General features: G+C 37.6%; 1 pseudogene; it reads left to right on the top strand.

The window, feature by feature from the left end:
• The first annotated feature begins 15,431 nt into the window (after positions 1-15,431).
• Positions 15,432-16,229, top strand: LOC125220503 (thaumatin-like protein; annotated as a pseudogene).
• The last annotated feature ends 1,489 nt before the right edge of the window (positions 16,230-17,718 follow it).

The raw sequence follows: 17,718 nt of genomic DNA, 5'->3' as shown, positions 1-17,718 counted from the left end.
AAAAGTGAAATGAGACAAATTATGTGGGACAGACCAAAATGGAAAAATGAGACAAATTATCCGGGACGGAGGGAGTAGTATATAAAAGTAGGACCCACATTCCACTATTTTTTTTACCAACTTTCATTTATATTTCTTGAAATCCGTACCGAACTCAAATGAAACTCTTAAAGTGGAACGGTGAGAGTATTATATACTTTTATTCATTACACACTAGTACTACCTAAATTCTAGATATACTATTCCACAATATACTCTATCCATATGCGATTAGGACTCCCGTATTTTTCATTTTGGTCCATATGCAAATATGATTTCTGGATCATTTTTACTATAAATGTTACTGAATCCCACATTTCACTAACTAATTTCACTGACATGTCATTTAAAACTTATAATAGAAGTATTAGAATATTGAAAGTGCTATTACAAAAGAGCTTTGTTGTGCAATGGTTAAGGTATACATATTTGTCCTTTTGTTCATGAGTTTAACTCCCACAAGATGCATTTTAAACATTTTTTCAGAAATCCTTAAAATCAAAGAACCTGTATAATCGGCCGACGGTCAGTGGCGTATCCAGGGGGTGATTTGGGGGTACAGTTGTACCTCCAAAACTTCGTACTTAATACTAATATTAAGGTGTAATTTCCAAAAATTTCAATAGATCATGTGGTAGGCCTGGGATCGAACCCTGCCACTGTCATGTTTTGGTTCATTTATTTTTTTATGTTCCATTTCTCTTTCTTTATCTTAATTTTAATTTTATTCTCAATAAGAGACATGAGATCGACTTCTTTTACTCTATTTGTGGTTTATGTCTATTTTTCTTTCTTTGTCTCAATTTATACACATATTTCTTTATCACAATTTTAATTTATATTAATGAATAGTTTGTGTTTTTTAATCTAAATTTGTACTCTTAATGTCTTGGCTAAATAATTTATAAGACTGAATAATTTGTCAATTCTTTCTTGTTTCTATCCTATTATCTTTTGATATAAATATATTATTCTTTCAATAATTTAGTTTTTATTTAGATAAACAATATAAGATTATATTACATTAAATGATTATTGTAACATAAATTGCTAAATAAATTGTGTTACACGTGTTATTTATTACAGAGTTTTATTTTAAGATTAATTAAGGAGTACTTTGTTTAGGTAAACAACATATAATTATCCCAATTTATATATTCATATCGAATGAATTTTTCATAAAATTGTTAGTTTAATTGTATTATGAAATAAGAGTTACTTGTATTTTAAAATATGCAATTTTAAAATTGAATAGTATTTTAAGATGTACTCCCTCCGTCCCAAGGAAGATGACCCCTTTCTTGGGCGGCACGAGAATTTATGCAAATTTATTTTGTGTGTTGAGAGGAGAGAGTAAAGTAACAGAGAGGAAATAAAGTAGAGATAAAGGTGTTTCCATTTTAAGTAATGGGTCATCTTAGTTGGGATAAACTAAAAATGAAAGTGGGTCATTTTCAATGGGACGGAGGGAGTACATTTAATGAGTGAGTAGTGATATAAGGCAAGTACCCCTTAAGTATATATAACTAGAGAACAAATTTCAGTCACAATGTAACGCCCCGCTTTTTCGAACCCTAATTTTTGAGATGTGAAAATTTTTGCATTAAATGCTTTTAATGCTATGATATATGTGGATTAAATGATGAGTGATTAATTGCAATATTCTTTGTGACCTAATTGCGATATGGAGTTGAGTTTGAGTTGAATAGTCAAACTTGTTGAATATGTGAGGTGGCTATTGAATAGTCAATATTGTGGAAAATATGACGTGGCCGTGGAATGGTCAAAGTCGTTGGAAAATGTGAAATAGAGGTGAAATTCGAATATGTGGATATTTTAATGTGGGGAGAAATAATAATTGTGGTGAATTATTTTCCTAAGGGATGAGTGAGAATTAAATAGGAGAATTATATAATTATGTGGAATTTTCGACCCCTCCTATTTATTGGAAAGAAATCCTATTTTCCTTGGATTTAATTGTTGCTTGGGATAATTATCCAAATTAAATCCAAAGTCCGATTATTCCTTATTTGAGTGATGAAATTTTCGGCCCTATCATTGTTTCATGGAGATTTTCGAAAATCTCTTATTATGGGAGAAGGGATTATTTTTATTATATTATTTTATCCCTTGTTTATTCTTTTCCATAAATAAATTCAAATATCCTAGCATATCTTGCCCAAATCTAAGAAGATCTTACCATATCCTAATTTAAATAGGATTTTAATTAAAACCCTTTTGGAAGGGTCAAACTACACGCCTAGTTCCTTTTTAATTGGGGAGATTTTTATTATTTTCTTGCTCCGTGATATTTTATTCTACTCCGTGAAATATTCAAATTAAATCATAGGCTAATTAAATAGCCTAGAAAATTCGAAATCCCCTTTTTCCTCAACCTTTTAACGCCACTTTTTCCATATCTCTTCCGAATCTTTAATTTATTTAATTAAAGATATTATATCTTGCACTCTATGAATAAGAGAGAAGACCTAACCCTAGCACATCACAAATCACGCCCCCCAAAATTCGACCTCTCTCTCTTTCCCACTCTCTCAAAATTTTCTCCTACTTTCTCCATTAATTTTTCATCTTTTGGAGAAGGATTGAAGTTGCAATTCGAGAATTTGTTGAAGAATCAAGATCCTACTTGTTTTCTACCGATTGTTCTATTGAAAAGGTATTTTTATTTTTGATCTTCTCTTCTTCTACCGATCAATCGGTGTTCTGGAGTCACATGCATTTAGATCGAGTGAAGGGGAATTAATCGGTGAATTTGGATGCATGTGTGGGTGTGTGACCGTGTGTGTGTGTGTATGTACGCCTCGGTAGGCGTGTACGTGTGTTGTGTGTGTGCATGTGTTGTGTGTGGGAAACACTCATGCGTGACACGATTTGATGTTAAATCTAGAGTTGTTGTGTGAATAAAAATGATATGATAATCGTACCTTAATTTTGAATGGTGATATTGAAAATAATCGATGGGAAAAGGGAAACGTGAGAACATGCATGATTTTGATCCATGATTGAGAGTTATTTGAAATATATGAACTAAAGGAAATCGAAGGAAATCGAGGTGGCCTTTATTCTTAAACTCTCTATTATGATGCAAATTTATGAAAGTGGAGCAATAAGGGTGGATTGAACTGTTATCCCATGCCTATGATTATTTTTTTGATATTGCGTGTGCCTGATGCCTAGTTTCCGAGTGCGCTCCATTAGGCTATAGGGCTATATAAACGAATTCGGGTCTGAGTAGGGCCGCAAACCCTATCAGGCTAGTGTAACTGGAGATCGGGAGCCGTCCTTGCTAGTCGGCCGGTGTGATAACAAGAAGAAGTGCGTTTTTGAACTCGAAGGAAATCGAGGTGGCCTTTTTTCTTAAACTCTCTATTATGATGCAAATTTATGAAAGTGGAGCAATAAGGGTGGATTGAACTGTTATCCCATGCCTATGATTATTTTTTTGATATTGCGTGTGCCTGATGCCTAGTTTCCGAGTGCGCTCCATTAGGCTATAGGGCTATATAAACGAATTCGGGTCTGAGTAGGGCCGCGAACCCTATCCGGCCACCTCGATTTCCTTCGAGTTCAAAAACGCACTTCTTCTTGTTATCACACCGGGAACGCGACTGTTGTTAGAATATTGAGAATAATCCGTTTATTGATAATCAAAATGCCGCCGAGACGCCATAACCGTCAACCGACACCTCCGCCTTCAAGCGAGGAGAGTGTGACACAGTCAATTCAGACACCGCCGTCTCCCCCACCCCCGGTTAATCGGGAAATAGTGAAGCTGTTCTTGGAACAGAAACCACCTGTGTTTGATGGACTTGGAGAACCGGCCAAGGCCGAATCATGGATCCGCGCGATAGAGCGTATCTTCGCAATCTTGGGATGCAATGATAGGGAACGGATGAGTTGCGTTACTCACCAACTAACCGAGGCAGCCGACTTTTGGTGGGATACTAGAACAAAGACCCTGACGCGAGACCAAGTAGAAGCAATGACGTGGGAAGATTTCAAGACTGAATTGTACAATAAGTATGTGCCGAAGAGCTACCGGAAAGCAAAGGCATCCGAGTTCCATAATCTGACTCAAGGACGCGTGACTGTGACCGAGTACGATCGAGCGCTCAACAGCATGACCCGATACGCCCCTGATCAAGTCGATACTGACGAAAAGCTGTCGGACAAGTTCCGTGAGGGACTAAGGTCCGAGATAAAGATGTCGTTGGCCAGTCGAGGGAGACTCACCTACGCTAAAAGCGTTGGTACTCACGTTAGATATTGAGGTAGCAATGCCTAGAGAGAGAGCGAAGGAGAACTCTACACCGTCCTTACCCCCATCACATCACTCCCGTGAGATTAAGAAGTGGGAGGATGCTAGGACTTCCTACGACGGAAAACGGCACCAGTCGAATCAGCATCGATCCCAGCACGGAGGAGGGCAACATACGTCTAGCCAGAGAGGAGACTATCGACCCAGGGCACCGCAGTGCAATGTGTGCTCTAAGTACCATTTCGGAGAATGCCGATATCAGATCGTCGTCAAGTGCTACACTTGCGGAGGAAACGGCCACTTCTCTAAGGAGTGTGCAAATAACAAGGTAGGATCGGGATCAAGGCAGAATGATCAAGGATCCCGTCAGCAATCGAGGGCGCCGCAAGGTGAACCACGAGGAAATCGCGACCCATCGTCGCGGCAGCAACAACCTCACCGCTCAAGACTTCCTCCACAAGCTAGAGCGTCCGCACTGGAACAAAAGAAGCCGAAGAAAGAGCAAGATGATCGTGAGAAAGGAAACTTGACAGGTATGGGTGAAATTCTCGATACCCCCGTTGTTGTGTTATTTGACACGGGCGCATCGCATTCATTTATATCTGAGCTATGTGTGCACACTTTGGGCTTGCCTACTAGCGAATCTGAACATAGAATGATGGTGTCCTCACCAGTAGGAGGAATGATAGAAATATCTAGAACATGCTCGAACATAGAAATTGTTATGGGAGAACTTAAGTTAGTCGCTCACGACCTGCAAGTTATGACGATGAGAGATACCGATGTAATCCTAGGAATGGACTGGTTAGCCGCGAATTTCACGATGATTCGTTGTAAGGAGAGACAAATATCCCTACAAGCTTTGGGAAAGGAACCTATCGTGTATCATGGAATTTCGAGGAACTGGCGAACCGCGATAATCTCTATACTGCAAGCTACTGCGATGATGAGAAAGTGGCGACCTGCCTATCTCTTCTATCTTCACGGCAATGAGAATGATGAAAGAAGAGTGGAAGACATAGCCGTTGTGTGGGAATTCCCAGATGTTTTTCCCGAAGTATTACCTGGACCGCCGCCAGATCGACAATTGGAGTTTACGATCGATCTCGAGTCGGGAGCTGCACCCGTGTCCAAAGCACCATACCGAATGGCGCCTAAGGAATTGGAGGAACTCAAGATACAACTCCAAGAGCTCATGGACCTAGGTTTTGTTAGGCCTAGTGTCTCGCCGTGGGGCGCACCAGTTCTATTCGTAAAGAAGAAGGATGGGTCGATGAGAATGTGCATCGACTATAGGGAGCTAAACAAGTTGACTCTTAAGAACAAGTATCCACTGCCGAGGATAGATGATTTGTTCGATCAGCTTCGAGGAGCCGGAGTGTTTTCGAAAATGGACTTGAGGTCCGGATATCATCAGCTAAGAGTTCGAAGGGAGGACATACCGAAGACTGCATTTCGCACAAGATATGGCCACTACGAGTTTGTGGTGATGCCGTTTGGATTAACGAATGCCCCAGCGGTATTCATGGATTTGATGAATCGAATATTCCACCCGTACTTGGATAAGTTCGTCCTAGTATTTATCGATGACGTTTTAGTCTACTCGAGGAACGAGAAGGAGCACGAGGAGCATCTGCGAATCGCTTTGGAGACATTGAGGACCGAGAAGCTATACGCCAAATTCAGCAAGTGTGAATTTTGGCTGAAGGAAGTGAATTTTCTTGGACACATTGTGTCGGCAGAAGGAATCAGAGTGGACCCCGCCAAAGTTGAGGCGGTACAACAATGGAAGTCACCATCAACCCCAAACGAGATTCGGAGTTTCCTAGGCTTGGCATGATACTACCGAAGGTTTATAGAAGGGTTCTCCAAGATAGCGAGACCAATGACCCAACAACTTAAGAAGGGAGTCAAGGTGAATTGGACCCCGGAGTGTAAAACAAGCTTTCAACTCCTAAAGGAGAAGTTGACAACCGCGCCAGTGTTAGCTGTGCCAGAGTCTGGAGTGAACTACGTAGTCTACACCGATGCTTCGAAGGTTGGACTAGGATGCGTTTTGATACAAAACAACAAGGTGATCGCCTACGCATCATGACAGTTGAGACCACACAAGTTAAACTACCCAACACACGATTTGGAGTTAGCAGCAGTGGTTCATGCCCTAAAGATTTGGAGGCATCATCTCTACGGAGTTCGATGTGAAATCTTTACGGACCACAAGAGCTTGAAATATTTCTTCGAGCAGAAGGACTTGAACATGAGACAACGAAGGTGGCTCGAACTAGTGAAGGACTACGATTGTAGTATCAATTACCACCCCGGCAAAGCAAATGTGGTGGCAGACGCTTTGAGCCGAAAGGATCATTCGCAACTAGCTTTCCTGACGGAGGAGGAAAGTTTGATACGGGAGTTTAGTAATTTGCGATTGGAAGTGATAAGGGCACCTGAAACGGTGGAAGGACGAATCGCCACCTTAGTGGTGGAGCCAGATTTGAAAACAAGAATCGTTGCAGCGCAACAAATGGATGCGAAACTCGAAGAGATTCGAGTGGAAGTGAGAACTGGCAAATCGGGAAGTTTTAGTGAAGATTCCGATAATGCTCTCATCTTTGAAGGAAGACTATGCGTGCCCGACAACGAGGAACTCAAGAACGAGATCATGAGTGAAGCTCATGAGACTCCATACACTGCTCACCCTGGAAGCACGAAAATGTACCAAGACTTGAAGAAGTCATTTTGGTGGAATGACATGAAGAAGGATATCGCGACATTTGTGGAGCGTTGCTTAGCCTGCCAACAGGTGAAGGCTTTACATCAACGACCATATGGAAAATTACAACCGTTGGAGATACCCGAGTGGAAGTGGGAGCACATCACCATGGATTTCATGACGGCCTTGCCAAAGACTCTCAAATGAAACACCGCCATTTGGGTGATTGTAGATCGACTCACCAAATGTGCGCACTTCATACCGATTCCTATAACTCATGGATCGGACAGACTAGCTCGAATCTACATAAGAGAAATTGTGCGATTGCATGGAGTCCCAGTGACGATTACGTCTGATCGTGACCCGAAGTTCACATCAAAATTTTGGATTAGTCTACAGCGCAAGCTTGGAACACGATTAAACTTTAGAACGGCGTTTCACTCGCAGTCCAATGGGCAATCCGAGAGGACGATACAAACTCTCGAGGATATGCTAAGAGCCGTGGTGCTCGACCGAGGCGGAAGTTGGGAGACCACACTACCGTTGATCGAATTCGCTTACAACAATAGTTTTCAAGCAACGATTAACATGGCGCCGTTTGAAGCCTTATATAGAAGAAGGTGTAGATCACCGCTCTACTGGGATGAAATTGGCGAACGAAGGGTACTTGGACCCGACGCAGTCGAGGAGATGATTGAAATTGTTCGAAGAATTCGTGTGAGAATGAAGGAAGCCCAGGACAGACAAAAGTCATACGCTGACGTCCGACGGACCGACTTACAATTTCAAGTCGGTGATAAAGTATTTCTCAAAGTATCCCCGTCGAAAGGGATAACGCGTTTTGGAGAAGGGATTATTTTTATTATATTATTTTATCCCTTGTTTATTCTTTTCCATAAATAAATTCAAATATCCTAGCATATCTTGCCCAAATCTAAGAAGATCTTACCATATCCTAATTTAAATAGGATTTTAATTAAAACCCTTTTGGAAGGGTCAAACTACACGCCTAGTTCCTTTTTAATTGGGGAGATTTTTATTATTTTCTTGCTCCGTGATATTTTATTCTACTCCGTGAAATATTCAAATTAAATCATAGGCTAATTAAATAGCCTAGAAAATTCGAAATCCCCTTTTTCCTCAACCTTTTAACGCCACTTTTTCCATATCTCTTCCGAATCTTTAATTTATTTAATTAAAGATATTATATCTTGCACTCTATAAATAAGAGAGAAGACCTAACCCCAGCACATCACAAATCACGCCCCCCACTCCCAAATTTCGACCTCTCTCTCTTTCCCACTCTCTCAAATTTTTCTCCTACTTTCTCCATTAATTTTCCATCTTTTGGAGAAGGATTGAAGTTGCAATTCGAGAATTTGTTGAAGAATCAAGATCCTACTTGTTTTCTACCGATTGTTCTATTGAAAAGGTATTTTTATTTTTGATCTTCTCTTCTTCTACCTATCAATCGGTGTTCTGGAGTCCACATGCATTTAGATCGAGTGAAGGGGAATTAATCGGTGAATTTGGATGCATGTGTGGGTGTGTGACCGTGTGTGTGTGTGGGTGTGCATGCCTCGGTAGGCGTGTACGTGTGTTGTGTGTGTGCGTGTGTTGTGTGTGGGAAACACTCATGCGTGACACGAATGATGTTAAATCTAGAGTTGTTGTGTGAATAAAAACGATATGATAATCGTACTTTAATTTTGAATGGTGATATTGAAAATAATCGATGGGAAAAGGGAAACGTGAGAACATGCATGATTTTGATCCATGATTGAGACTTATTTGAAATATATGAACTAAAGGAAATCGAAGGAAATCGAGGTGGCCTTTATTCTTAAACTCTCTATTATGATGCAAATTTATGAAAGTGGAGCAATAAGGGTGGATTGAACTGTTATCCCATGCCTATGATTATTTTTTTGATATTGCGTGTGCCTGATGCCTAGTTTCCGAGTGCGCTCCATTAGGCTATAGGGCTATATAAACGAATTCGGGTCTGAGTAGGGCCGCAAACCCTATCAGGCTAGTGTACACTGGAGATCGGGAGCCGTCCTTGCTAGTCGGCCGGTCTCGTGGGCGAAAGTGTGGCCACACTTCGTCGCACCATATGAATTGTTGATTGATGAGAAAATGGGAGGTATTGTTTGACTGGCCAGTCCATGATATATTTTGTGATACTCGATGCTTATCTTTAAATAAATGCAAAACCTCGAGTTCACTATGATAAGGGTGGCATAACTATAAAATGTTTTGGCATGAGTCCACTGAGTATGTTTAAAATACTCAGCCCTGCATGTGTTTTCCCTATGTGCAGGTTGAGCGGCAATGGGCGGTCGGTGGTGTTGAGATGGTTGATTCGAATAAAATGGATGGTTGGGATTTTGAGTGTAGTCGTGTCTTCATACATGACTCTGATTTCTCTTGGTTTGCTTCCGCTGAATATTTGGGAAAACTTATTCTCTTTGGTTGGTTTGAACTCTTTCCTTTGAATTGGAATATTGGGAAATATTGCGTTTTGTTGGAGCTACAATAAACCTTTGATTTTTGAGCTTAGCATATGTTAGCTATTAAATCTTGTTTTTCGTATTTAAAGCCGTTGACTTATTGCCTTGACAGTTCATTAAACACTTGGTCAAAACTCTTTAAATGAAACCCTAGTCTACATTCTTGTCGCCTTAAGTTCGCCTAGTTAACAGTCGCCGTATTTATTATACCCTAGAAATGCCGGGTTGTTACACACAAGATCAAGAAATCAAGGGCTGATACTTAGTCATGTATTTGATCCAGATTTTACTTCACTATAAGAATGAATTGGTTCACTATAAGAAGGTGGGGGTAAAATAGTCATTTAACAAATGAAATTGGGGTTAAACTTGAATTCCTCTCTCATTTACAAATTCTCCTTTTGCCCTCCTTCGCTCTTCTCATCTTCTCTAAACCTCAAATTCTCACAAAACGCCGATTCACTCCGTCGTTGTCGTCGCCTCATTCTGTTTTCCTCAACATCCAATTCTCTCATTCCGTCATCGAATAACGGATTCAAATCATAAATTTTTTTCAAAATGCAAGTTGTCCTACCAATTTTGAATTCATTTTTTATTATTTCTTCAACTGATTTAGATTTCATTTTTTGTAGGTTTTAAACGTTAGAAGAAAATGCAACCGGAGGTCTCGACGGAATACTCCAAGGCTCCGATCGTGAGTCATTCCTATTTTTTATTTTAAATTTTAATTTACGATATTTTTGTGTATAAAATGTGATTCTAAATGCATAGTTATTTATAGTGATGTATATTTTGTTTAACTATAGAAACTGAAGTATATTTTGTGTAATTGAAGTACCTATTCTTTGTTTATAGTGATGTATATTTTGTTTATAGTGAAGTATGTAAGCCTGTTTTACCTATATTGTGATAACATGATTACAATGAAGTGCTTATATGATTATAGTCACTGGCGAACCTACACTTAATGGGGGAGGGGCTTTAGCCCCTAATGAATTAATTTTTTTAATTATTTTTTACTATAAAGTTCTAAAATTTATTCATATTCTATACACATTATTATATAAAAGCCCCTATTAATAATCTAAGTTACCTACAAATTTATTTTTAAGGTAAAATTTGAGAATTTAGCCCCTACTCCCGTTCATTTCTGCGTCTGCCACTGATTATAGTGATGTATATTTTATTTATAGTGAAGTATGTGAGGTGATCTAGTAGTATATTTTGTTTATGGTGAACTAGTAATATATTGTGCATATAGTGAATGTTTACGGTGAAATATTTTACCTTTATAGTGAACCAAATTATGGTTATAGTGAAGTATATAATGCATTCCTTATAGTGTTCTATTTTTACATTTCGGTAAAGTATATTGAGCATACAGTGAAGTATATTGTGGTTAAAGTGAAGTATTCCGTGTTTATAGTGCACTATTTTTTTCATTTCAGTGAAGTAAAATGTGCTTAGAGTGAAGTGTTTGTAATCCGTGCTTATAGTGCACTATTTTTTCATCTCAGTGAAGTAAAATGTGCATAGAGTGAAGTATTCCATGATTAGAGTGAAGTGTTTGTGATGCACGCTTATAGTGATCTGTTTTTTTTTTCATCTCACTGAAGTAAAATGTGCACACAGTGAAGTATTCAATGGTTAGAGTGAAGTATTTGTGATGCATGCTTATAGTGATCTGTTTTTTCATTTCAGTGAAGTATTCCATGCTTAGAGTGAAGTGTTTGTGATTCTTGCTTATAGTGCACTATTTCATTTCAGTGAAGTAAAACGTGCTTAGAGTGGAGTATTCCATGCTTAGAGTGAAGTGTTTGTGATCCTTGCTTATAGTGCACTATTTTTCATTTCAGTGAAGTAAAACGTACTTAGAGTGAAGTGTTTGTGATCCGTGCTTATAGTGCTCTATTTTTTCATCTTAGTGAACTAAAATGTGCATAGTATGAAGTATTTCATGGTTAGAGTGAAGTGTTTGTGATGCATGCTTATAGTGATCTGTTTTTTCATCTCAGTGGAGTAAAACGTACTTAGAGTGAAGTATTCCATGCTTAGATTGAAGTGTTTGTGTTCCTTGCTTATAGTGCATTATTTGTTCATTTCAGTGAAGTAAAACGTACTTAGAGTTAAGTATTTCATGATTAGAGTGAAGTGTTTGTGATGCATGCTTTTAGTGATTTATTTTTTCATCTCAGTGAAGTAAAACATGGCTAGAGTGAATTATTCAATGGTTAGAGTGTACAGAGCTTAAAGTGAACTAATAAATATTAAGAGTGAAGTGTTTTACCTTTGCAGTGAACCAATTTATGCTTAGAGTTAAGTATACGATATATATCTTATAGTATTTTGTGTTTTCTGATTTCAGTGAAGTGTATATACCTTAGAGTGAAGTATATGATGATTGTTACTATGGTGAGCGGGAACAAGATTGGAAAAGTATTTCCTAAAAGAAGCAGCAAGGGAATACTCCAAAGGCTAAGAGCAAAGAATTGCAGCGCATTAATGTTGTTGGAAGCAAACCATAAGTCATTGAATAACTTGGCGACAACATCAAAACATTATCAAGAATGTAACAACAACATGAATACAGATGTGAAAAAATGATTGTAAACTACAAGCGTTCATCACCATTTGTATGAAACTGATATGGTTCATAATATGTGTCATTTAGTTCAAAATAAAGCTCATCCGTTTCAATAAAATTCAATATTATGTTAGACTATTTACTTCACTTCAGAGCATATTTGCTTCACTATAGAACATATTTACTTCACTGTAATTCACTGTAAAGTTATTATACTTCACTATAAGCATATAATAGTTCACTATATGCACAATATACTTCACTGTAGTGAAAAAATAGTAAACTATAAGGCATGTTCAATTTACTTCACTATATGCACAATATACTTCACTAAAAATGAAAAAAACAATATACTATAAGACATGCACAATATACTTCACTATATGCACAATATACTTCACTTTATGTTCAATCTATTCAGTTCACATATGAATACTTGTTAATTATTAAACAAAATATAGTTCACAACTTAAAGTTGTGATCTAATAAGTTTTGGTATGAAGTGAACAACTATAGTAGTGAACTAAAAAAAAGTATGCAGTGAACTTCACTACACGTATGTAAGAAGTGAACTAAAAACAAGTTTGCAACAAAATAAACTCACTTAACATGTTGTTTATAGTGAAGTAAATGTGATGCTTGATATTTCGGTGAATAATATTGTTTATAGTGTACCGATTTTCATTCCAGTGAAGTATAATGAAAGTATAGTGATGTATATAGTGCATATAGTGAAGTAAATATGATGTTTGATATTTGAGTGAAGAATATTTTTTATAGTGCACTGTTTTATCATTTCAGTGACGTATATTAAGTATATAGTGATGTATATTGTGCACATAGTGAAGTATATTCTGCATGCCTTATAGTGTACTATTTTTTCATTTCAGTGAAGCATATTGATCATATAGTGATGCTATGATGTTTATAGTGAAGTAAATATTGTTTGTAGTGAAGTAAATATGATGTTTGGTATTTTAGTGAAATAAAGTGAACTAATTTTTTCTTAAAGTACACCATCTTCGATCATCACATAATTCAATTCATGAGATGGTGAAATCAACTCTTGTGATGAAATATTGAATTAGGAAATCTTGAAGTCAACAATTGACAATGGAGAAACCATCTTTTGCAATGATATACAGATATAGTAGATCGTGAAATCAACAAGTGAGATGAAGAAATCAGCTCTTGCAGTGAAGATTTCGTAATTGACAATGGAGATTGCTGAGCGTGAGCATAAACGATGAAGATTGCAACAAATCAGCATCTGTCTTGCTATATCTTGTTGAAGCATTGAAATTAGTCGAGAAAGAGGGGGTTATAATGTTGTTGCAACGCAGCGCCACGATGTGAGGGATAAGAAGTTGTAGGAGGCGGAAGAGGGGCAAGAGAAAGCAAGGGCGCGGGCATGGAGGTCTGCCGGTGCTGCGAGCGGTGGCGGAGTAGAACAGGGCATTGCCGAGTTTGATTTTGTGTGAGCACTTTTGCGTGAGATTGTGTGGTTCTACCATAAAATTTAGTTTCCAATAATGCCCTTATTCTATTTTTGTTAATTAAATAGGAAAGATTTGTTTCCTTTATTTTTAGCCTTTGGATTGACATATTGTGTGGTTGAGATTTATTCTCTAGTTATGTCTTTAAAATTAGTTATACATTGATCACATCTCTTAATGAGTTATATAATTATTTGTCATATATTTCGCATCCCCGAATCAAATATCCTGGATACACCACTGCCGACGGTTGACTGTCGAACAAGGTAATTTATCGGTTGGCATATACGGTTGGAAAATCACAAATTTGCAAATGCAAATCAGACCTAATCAAACACCAGTTTGCAGCCGAATCGGCTTGCTGGATTTTTGAAACACTGCGACTACAGTTACACACGGCTTTCTTTTATTATTGTTGTTTGTTATTTTTTTGAATCGGGAAATGTGTTAGATTGAGATTATATGATAAGTATGTGTAATATTTTCAACATTAACTTTAATCAGTGGCAGTGTGCATTAAAAGCAACAGATAGGGGTTTAATTTCATGAACTTACAGAATTCTAACTTGCTTGGCATCCATATGAGAGTTACACGGGTGAAGAAACATTAAACAATCTCTTCCTATGGAAATCTTTGTTGTCTATTTAAAAAGAGTAAGTTTATTAAGGAGATGAGAGAGTAGAATAAGTTTATTAAGGAGATGAGAGAGTGAGACATGTGAAATGGAGTTGGATTTTTTGGTGGAGAGAAATCGAACATTCTCCCACAAGTTTGGCCCCTCGACTGGACAGTGAGATTCTGAACAAGCAAAGTACTTTCTCCATTCCATAGTAATAAAGTCATTTTGCTATTTTGGTACGTTTCATAGTAATAGAGTCATTTCTCTTTTTAGTAAAAGTCAACATATTTTTCCACACTTACTTTATTCTCTCTTACTATTTTCTTTCTTCATCTCTCTACCTTTTTCATTTTTCACTTTATTCTCTTTTTACTTAAATCAAATAACACAATTTTTCTTAATCTCCGTGCCGAAAATTTCGCCTTCATTACTATGGAACGGAGGGAGTAGTATTTATACTCTAATGTTTAGTTCGTTAGACAAGATAATAGTAAGATACAATACTGAACAAACTAGATAAGGAATATTTGTCCATAATTAAATTAGTCATAAGGGAGAAATTGAGATGGTTAATCATGAGCTACAATCTAATCGGGCATTATATATGGAGTAGGGCCAAAATACATTAGCATGAGTCAAGCTATTTTAAAAAAGGTAAACAGATAAGAAATAATGATGTAGCAGAAACGTACGAGAATGACTGAACTGGTAAAATAAAGAACTCAAACTAATTGAGAACTCTAGAGTATAAAAACTCAATGTAAAATTAATAATCAAAGTCTATCTTTTTAGTTCAACAATGAGGTCTTTATATAGGTAAAGGGAAATCCTAAACTTAGGAAAAAAAAAACTAGAAAGAAAATAACTAAAAGAAAACTAAGCAAAAAAAGGAAAATCTAATTTGGTAGAAGAAAAACAATTACTCCTAATATTTTTCGTCTACTAATTCTATTAACTAGGAAATAAATAAAACCTAAAATATAATTTACTTAGTAGTCTCCGAGTCTTATATTCTATAACGCATCAAATAACGCATTATTAATCGTAGTCTTCAATCACAAACAACCGAGTATACGCTGCAGAGACGTCAGCACATTTACATCAGCACATTTATATATTGCAAAATTCCAATAACATCGACTTGTATCACATGCATTGTTAACATTCTACAATCTATATATAGATCTCCAAGCAATGCATTTCAATCAAGCCATCAAAAGAAAACCTAGCAACTAAAATGAGGCCCCTCTTCATCTTCCTCCTGATTGCCCTCTGCTCCGCCCTCGCCAACGCCGCCATCTTCACCGTCCGCAACAACTGCCCCTACACCGTCTGGGCTGCGGCCGCCAGCTCAACCGCGGCCAAACCTGGATCCTCAACATAGCCGCGGGCACAGCAGGCGCCAGAATATGGCCGAGGACCGGATGCTCCTTTGATGGAGCCGGTCGAGGCCGGTGCCAGACGGGCGACTGCGGTGGGCTGCTGGAGTGCAGAGGCTACGGCTTGCCCCCAAACACACTAGCAGAATACGCGCTGAACCAGTTCAACAACCTTGATTTCTTCGACATATCATTGGTCGACGGATTCAACGTGCCGATGGAATTCAGCCCTAACTCCGGCGGGTGCAGCCGCGGGATTAGGTGCACTGCAGATATCAACGGGCAGTGCCCCAACCAGCTGCGGGCGCTGGGAGGGTGCAACAACCCATGCACGGTGTACAAGACCAACGAGTACTGCTGCAACACAGGGCCGTGTGGGCCCACCGATCTCTCGAGGTTTTTCAAACAGAGGTGCCCTGATGCCTACAGTTACCCAAAGGATGATCCCACAAGCACTTTTACTTGCCCCGGTGGGACCAACTATAGGGTCGTCTTCTGCCCATGAGCTTTAGCTTCATCCTCGTAAACTATGTATCCCTACGTACTAAATAACTTTCCTCATGGAATTAATAAATTAATACTCCACAATACTGTGGATATGTTCGGAAAGGTCATACTTATCATTACCTCTTGTTGAATTTTTCTTTTTTGACAAAAACTGCCATCTCCACGCTTACAACTAATTCAATCATAGATAAAGCCCTGGTTGCCATATTCTATTCGTTTCTCACTAACGTCTTCACTGTATTTGACTACGTACATAGTGGCCTCCAACAAATTAATGACAAATACTCCCTCCGTCCCGCTTTAGCAGTCCCATTGACTTTTCTGCACTCGTTTTGTAAAAATGATAATAAATAGTTAAAGTGGAGAAATAATAAAGTAAAAAAGAGAATAATGTAGATAAGACTCTTCTCTATATTATTCTCTTTTTCACTTTATTATTTCTCCACTTTAATTATTTATTATCATTTTTACAAAATGAGTGTAGAAAAGTCAATGGGACTGCTAAAGTGGGACGGAGGGAGTAGTAATTAAAATCTTCTTAGTGCTATGGATTTTTTATCAGGAGTTAAATAGTATGGCTTCCTAAGAATCCATTATTTATAGGGAGATATGTAGTCTAATTCTTATGACATCGAGTAATCCTATAACCCGAAGCCTTTTGTGGACCATTTTGTGTTACTGGCGGACTATGTAGTCTAGTAAACAAGTCTATAGTAATTCGAAAATTTACTAGTACTTCTTAAAGTTTAATAGTCTATGTTACATGTTATTGTAATTATTAAATGTCCAATGTAGAAAATACGTTAATTTAATAAACTACTTCCTCCGTCTCATAATAGGATCTGCGTGGACTATGTAGTCTAGTAAACAAGTCTAGTAATTCGAAAATATACTACTTCCTCCGTCCCATAAAAATATGCACTTTTTCCTTTTTAGTCCGTCCCAAAAGAATATGCACTTTCAAATTTTGGAAACTTTTTTCTCTCTAATGAGGTGAGACTCATTATCCATTAACAATACTTACTTTTCTCTCTATTTCTTTCTTACTTTACCAATTTTCCATTAAAACATATGTCAAACCCAAAGTGCATATTCTTTTGGGACGGATGGAGTACATCTTAAAGTTTAATATTCTATGTTACATGTTATTGTAATTATTAAATGTGCAATGTATAAAATACGTTAATACTATAAACTACACCAATTAGGGTCTAACCACACCAAGTTTGAGTAGCGTATAGTTTCATATTTATTTATGATTCGTGTCATTATTTGGGAAAAACAATAGCTATATGATGTATACTATGAAGTCAATCCTTATCTATAGACTATAGGTAAGATCCTAAATCAATGAACATTTATTTAGAGACCCAAACAGTGCAATTTCATGACCAAGACTTCACAAACTGTTCCTCTACATGCAACAGCTAAGACCCTCACATTTATTTTGCATCTTGACAAACTGCAAAGCCTAAGATCCTAAACAGTACAATTTCATGACCAAGACTTTTCTCGAAATGGACTATGTGACCATATAATATTCAAATTTTAAATATTATACATTCTTATCCTAGAAACTCATTAATTCGAT

The sequence above is a fragment of the Salvia hispanica genome, chromosome 1, assembly GCF_029641045.1.
Source record: "Salvia hispanica isolate PSC_SH4W2 chromosome 1, Shi_PSC_v1, whole genome shotgun sequence".
Lineage (NCBI taxonomy): Eukaryota > Viridiplantae > Streptophyta > Magnoliopsida > Lamiales > Lamiaceae > Salvia > Salvia hispanica.
Note: the sequence above shows the minus strand (reverse complement) of the source record. Positions and strands in the feature narration are given on the sequence as shown.